The following is a 5,895-nucleotide window of genomic DNA, read 5'->3' as shown; positions in this document are numbered from 1 at the left end:
TGATGTGTGTAAAATGCAACATATAAATCACATCAATTAAGGCATAAAACTAACCCTTTTTAAGTACTAATGTTGGAAAAAGAGTGTTTTTGTCTTCCTTTTGTATTTTCAGGATGAAATGAGCTCAAAATCACAAAAGAAGCAAAAAGACAACTAATTCTAGCATAAATACAAGAAAAGGAACAAAAGTAGACTGCCCGGACCCTCAACGGCACCTCCCAAGGCAAAGAAGAGAAAACAGAGACTGAACACGCCCCGTGTCCAGCGAACACGGGGGCGTGCCCAGGAAGCAGCAGAAAAGACAAACCAGTAGAAGCTTCCATTGCCCACCACGGGGCCGTGTCCAGCGGGCACGGGGGCGTGGTGAAAGTACAGCAGGCGCATTAATTGTAATTGCGAATTACAATTAATGAAGAGAGAGAATGTCAGACGGGCACGGGGGCGTGTCCAGCGGACACGGGGCCGTGCCCAGCCTTCTGTTCAGCCTATAAATAGGGGTGCTTGGCTTCATTCCATTTCATCCCTTGGCACACCACCTCTCTCACACTTCATCCACCACCCACCACCACCATAACACCATCATCCACCACCATCATCCATTGTCCATCGTAGAGTGTGTGAGTCGTCTCGGGATCCAAGATTGATCGTAAGAGTTCTTGACAATCAAGGCCATGTTTGCCTAAGTCTCTTACATCACTTGGTGAAGACAAGAGTTTAGTATAATACTTTTTATTTTTAATCTTTTGCACTTTTTATTTGGTTTTGTATTAATGACTTTAATAATTAGTTACTTATGTTGAAGGTGATCTTTCCTTATCGTTTGTCCGTGGTGTCTTGGCGTTATTTTACTGTCTATATAAAATAAAAGATTTTCACCATTCATATCTCCACGGTCTATATGGAGGTATGTTGGCTACCTGGTCGGGGGTTAAGGGAACGGTTTGGTAAGGGTCTTGCCCTTGTTCAGCGTTTAGATGTCCTGCTTGGGACCTGGTTCAAATTTAGTAGGATCTCCTTCAATGCCCATAGGTATTGGATGGCGGGGATCCAAACTCTTTGACCCCCTCATAAGTTAACTACTATTAATACTATAACCCGGCTATTTAGGACTGTATCCCTGCTGACTCAGACTACTTAGCCGAGGGTAACGTCACCGCCGAAAGCGGGGCCTACCACAATTTGCATTAATAACTTAATTCATTATCTTTCAATAATCCGACCCTTTAGGATTGTATCCTTGCTGACTCAAACTACTGGGTTGAGGGTAACGTCGCCTTCAAAAGAGGGGCCTACTACAATAACTAAGATAATCTCTTAAACAAGTGCAAAAGTGCGAAAATAATCAAAGGTTATACTAATACACGTGTCGGATCCAAGTGATTCATCTTGTCTATCTGTTTTTATTTTATTTTATTTTTCAGCATTTAGTTAGTTTTTATTTTTCTTAGTTTAAAACATTTTTCTCACTTTTTGATTTGGTTAGACGTTGAGGATAAACCGGTATTAAAAGCTCTTGTGTCCTTGGACGACCTCGGTATCTTACCAACACTATACTACGTCCACGATGGGTGCACTTGCCCATATGTGTGTTTAGTGTTAGTAAATATCGTGTTTTATAAATTTAAAACTTGACTAAAAGTGTAAAAAGGGGCTTAAATATATATCAAAATTATATTACACTACACACGCATCAAGTTTTTGGCGCCGTTGCCGGGGACACAAGGATTTTAGGAAAGGTAGGAATCAACGGCCTAATCATATTTTTATTTTTCTTTAATTTTTTAGGATTTTTTCTTAGATTTTCAGCTTCTGCAGAGCTCAGCACGGGGCCGTGCCTGGTCGGACACGGGCCGTGTTCAGCATCGTCACTGGCAGTTTTTGTTTTCCAAGTTACAGAAGGCTGACCACGGGGCCGTGCCGGTGCAACACGAGGCCGTGTCCAACTTCCAGTAACTGGGATCTGGAAAACAATCACTGAAATTCCGACCACGGGCCGTGTTCGCTCAACACGGGGCCGTGGTGAACCTTCTGACCAACATTCTTTTTTGTTTTTATTGCAGGACTTGGAACCCGACGCCACCCTCACGTAGTGTATGAGCTCCAGTTCCAATAAAGACATAAAAGAACCACTAGAAGAACCCGAACGCTTTCTCAGAAAAAGGTTAAAAGCCAAAAACCAAGAGAAGGTTTCGGGTAATCCACCTACAATGGCGGACCAACGTACCCTTATGGATTATCTACGACCCACCGTAGGTAATCTAGGCGCCGCTATCAATGCTCCGAATGTCGAAGCCAATAACTTCGAACTTCGGCCACATTTGATACAAATGCTCCAAAACTCCGCAACCTTCCATGGGCTTGCGGACGAGGATCCCCATCTACATATAACTAATTTCTTGGAAATATGTGATACCTTTCGGATCAATGGAGCATCAAACGACGCCATCCGCCTCCGTATGTTTCCCTTCTCACTAAAAGACCGAGCGAAAGCTTGGCTCAACACCCTCCCAGCTGGATCGGTAAACACCTGGGATGAACTAGCCCAAAAATTTCTATATAAGGATTTCCCTCCTTCTAAAACTGCTAAGTTAATGGCTGAAATTAATACATATTCACAAGAGGACGGGGAATCCTTATATGAAACTTGGGAAAGGTTCAAGGAGCTATTACGCAAGTGTCCCCATCACGGCCTCGCAATATGGCAACAAGTATCCACTTTCTATAATGGATTGTTGCCACATACTAGGCAGACACTTGATTCTAGCTCCGGGGGACTTTTAGGTAATCGACGCCTACACGAAATATATAATCAAATTGAGGAAATTGCTCAAACCAATTTTCAATGGCACACCCCCCGGGGAAATAAATCTATCGCCCCGGGCGCCCATAAGGTCGATGAAAGCACTTCTTTACAAGCCCAAATCGAGGCTCTTTCTTCAAAGATAAAAAAATTGGAAATGACAAAAACAGTCTCGGTTATGGCTTGTGAAGGGTGTGGTGGGTCACATGAAAATTGGAGTTGCATGAAAGAAACAGACGATCAACAAGAAATGGTAAACTACATTGATAATAGACCTAGGCCGTCGGGTCCTCCAATGGGAACTTACAACCAAGGATGGCGAAACCACCCAAACCTTGGTTGGAGGGAACCCGACAATAGTAGTAACCAACAAACCCAACGAACAAACTTTCAGCAACCAAGAAATGAGTCACAAAATTTCACTCAACAACAAGGTGGACGAGAAAGGCTCGAAGATACTATATCTCGCCTCGTCTCTGACACTGATAAGAAAAACTCGGAAAGATTTCTACAATTAGAATCTAATTTTAGAAATCAACAAGCTAGCATTCAAAACATAGAAAAACAATTAAATCAAATAGCTCAAAATTTTTCCGAGAGACCGCAAGGCGCATTACCTAGCAATACCGAAACAAACCCAAAGGCGCAAGTTCACCTCATCACACTACGAAACCGCACCGTAGGGCCTGCAGAAGTGCCACCACCAACGGAAGAAACAATACCGACACCTCTGCAGGAGAAGAACTCTCCTCCATCACCAGAGCCGACCAAGGCTCCTCGAGTTCCGTACCCCGGTAGGTTAATTCGTCAAAAGACAAATGAGCAATTCGCAAAATTCGAAAGTCTGTTAAAACAATTGCACGTCAATATTCCTTTTATCGAAGTCCTAACCCAAATGCCCAAATACTCTAAATTCATGAGGGACTTCCTTACGCATAAGAGAAAAATTGAAAATTTGCAATTAGTTAATTTAGGCGAAGAATGCTCTGCCCTCGTGCTCAATAAACTTCCCCAAAAGAAAATCGATCCCGGAAGCTTCACGATTCCATGCTCAATAGGGGAATCGCCCGTTCACAATGCCTTAGCCGACCTAGGAGCTAGCATTAACCTCATGCCCTCGTCAATGTTCAAAAGGCTCGGCTTGGGAACCACGAGCCCTACAAAAATGAGCATACAACTCGCTGATCGATCCGTCAAATTCCCACAAGGTGTCATCGAGAATGTCTTGGTAAAGGTAAGCAGATTCGTTTATCCAGCTGACTTTGTCATACTCGATATGGAGGAAGACACCGAGGTCCCCCTTATACTAGGGAGACCCTTCCTTGCCACAGCCCAAGCAGTGGTGGATATGAATGACGGGACACTCACCTTGAGGTATGGGGATGATGAAGTGAAATTCGGAGTTGGGAAGAGAATAGAAGATGACGACCCGGTCAATTACATGAAGGTTATTGATTCGAGCTTGGATGCTGCTCTCCGACGGTGTAACATGGGACGCCAAGCATCCCACTCAGAAAATATATAACCTCGAATCGGGTCTAGCCAAGGACCCTTATAAACGTGGCGCACCACGGAGGCATTCCGCGGAACTATCCTTAGTTTAGTTTAATCTTTTAGTCTTATTTTGTAGAATAAAATACACTCATGGTGGTAATGGATGAAAAAGGGGACGAGAAAAATGGAACCATGCAGAAAGAACAGAGAAACCCGACACAAATCTCCATCACAGAAGGCTCAACACGGGCCGTGCCCAACCAACACGCCCCCGTGCTGAGCCCCCTGCAGAAAAACACCCAGTTCAGGTAACTGGACACGGGCCGTGTTCAGCGGACACGCCCCCGTGTCCAGGCTTCTGTTTCAATTCTCTAATTTTTGTTACTGGCACTTGACCATGGGGCCGTGCCCGGTCACCACGGGGCCGTGTCCAGGATGCCAGTAACAAAAATCTTTGCTTTTTAAACCACTTTTACATATTTTAATCGACCAAAAACCTTATTTTTGGACACATTGAGGACAATGTGTAATTTAAGTGTGGGGGGGATGCTAAAACCTTGAATTTTGCAAATCCTAAACACAAGCCTTACACAAAACTCTATTGGAACCGCTAAACACCCCAAATTTTTTTCAAAAACTTTTTCATCTTTTTTATTTACTTGTCTTAGTTTAAGTTGGGAATAACAAGTTCTAAAAATGTTATATTTTTACAAGTTTACAACCGATAGCGTCATGATAACAAAGAACCAACATAAGAAAATTATGAAACGGCATAACAGGTCTAGTTAAAAATTCGATTATATATACTTGATCACATTAAAAACCCATTCCCACAAAAGTGAGTTTTGAGCCTTTATTGAGCATAAAAATATACATATTTAGACTAAATGCTCATTTTTCGTTTCTTGTGTGAATAGCCGCTTGGTTCTTACAAATCTAGAACTTGCCACAACAATACATTCCCGGTCCTTACCAACTTAAACCCAAGTAAGTAAATGATGGAGGCATTAGGACTAACCATTTTTCTTTCAAAACCATTATTTTTCATTTTTTTTATCACCTACCCAAAATCCCCCTAGATAGCCCCTTTGAGCCTAAACCTTTCATTTCATTACCCTAAAACCCTTTTTACCCACCAAAAACCATTTTTTATTTTTCACCCTTTATTTTAGTAACAAGCTCGGTTCTTCGTAAACTCGCCTTTTTATGTGATGAAAAAAAATATATATGATGATGAAGTCAAAAACAAACAAAAGCTATAAAAGCTTGTTTGAGAAATACTTCAAAATAAAAAGTCGCTAAAGACAAGGTATTTTACGAAAACCGACGCTTTTTACGATTTTCGCCCTTTTACTAACCACTAACCCAACCACCCACCTTTAACCCAAGCCTAACCCTTCACCCCAAAAGTCCTCTTGATATTTACAAAGGTAAAAAATTAAAAAGGAGGAGGATTGATTGCTTGGCAAGCCTATGGAAGGCGTAAGTTCCATGCCGCTCTCGAGTGATTCACTAAAAATCTACACCTTCGGCCGAGTGTTGAGTGATCCCCCGTGAGGTATGTGAACTTGTATATAAATGGAATTTTAATAAGGCATGCT

General features: G+C 42.3%; 1 non-coding gene across 1 annotated transcript; it reads right to left on the bottom strand.

The window, feature by feature from the left end:
* Positions 1 to 2,585: 2,585 nt before the first annotated feature.
* LOC118492792 lies at positions 2,586 to 2,692 on the bottom strand. Its single transcript, XR_004894794.1, has one exon. It is a non-coding gene; the product is annotated as a small nucleolar RNA R71 (small nucleolar RNA).
* Between the last annotated feature and the right edge of the window lie 3,203 nt (positions 2,693 to 5,895).

This window comes from Helianthus annuus, chromosome 5 (genome assembly GCF_002127325.2).
Source record: "Helianthus annuus cultivar XRQ/B chromosome 5, HanXRQr2.0-SUNRISE, whole genome shotgun sequence".
In the NCBI taxonomy this organism is placed as follows: Eukaryota; Viridiplantae; Streptophyta; class Magnoliopsida; order Asterales; family Asteraceae; genus Helianthus; species Helianthus annuus.
Note: the sequence above shows the minus strand (reverse complement) of the source record. Positions and strands in the feature narration are given on the sequence as shown.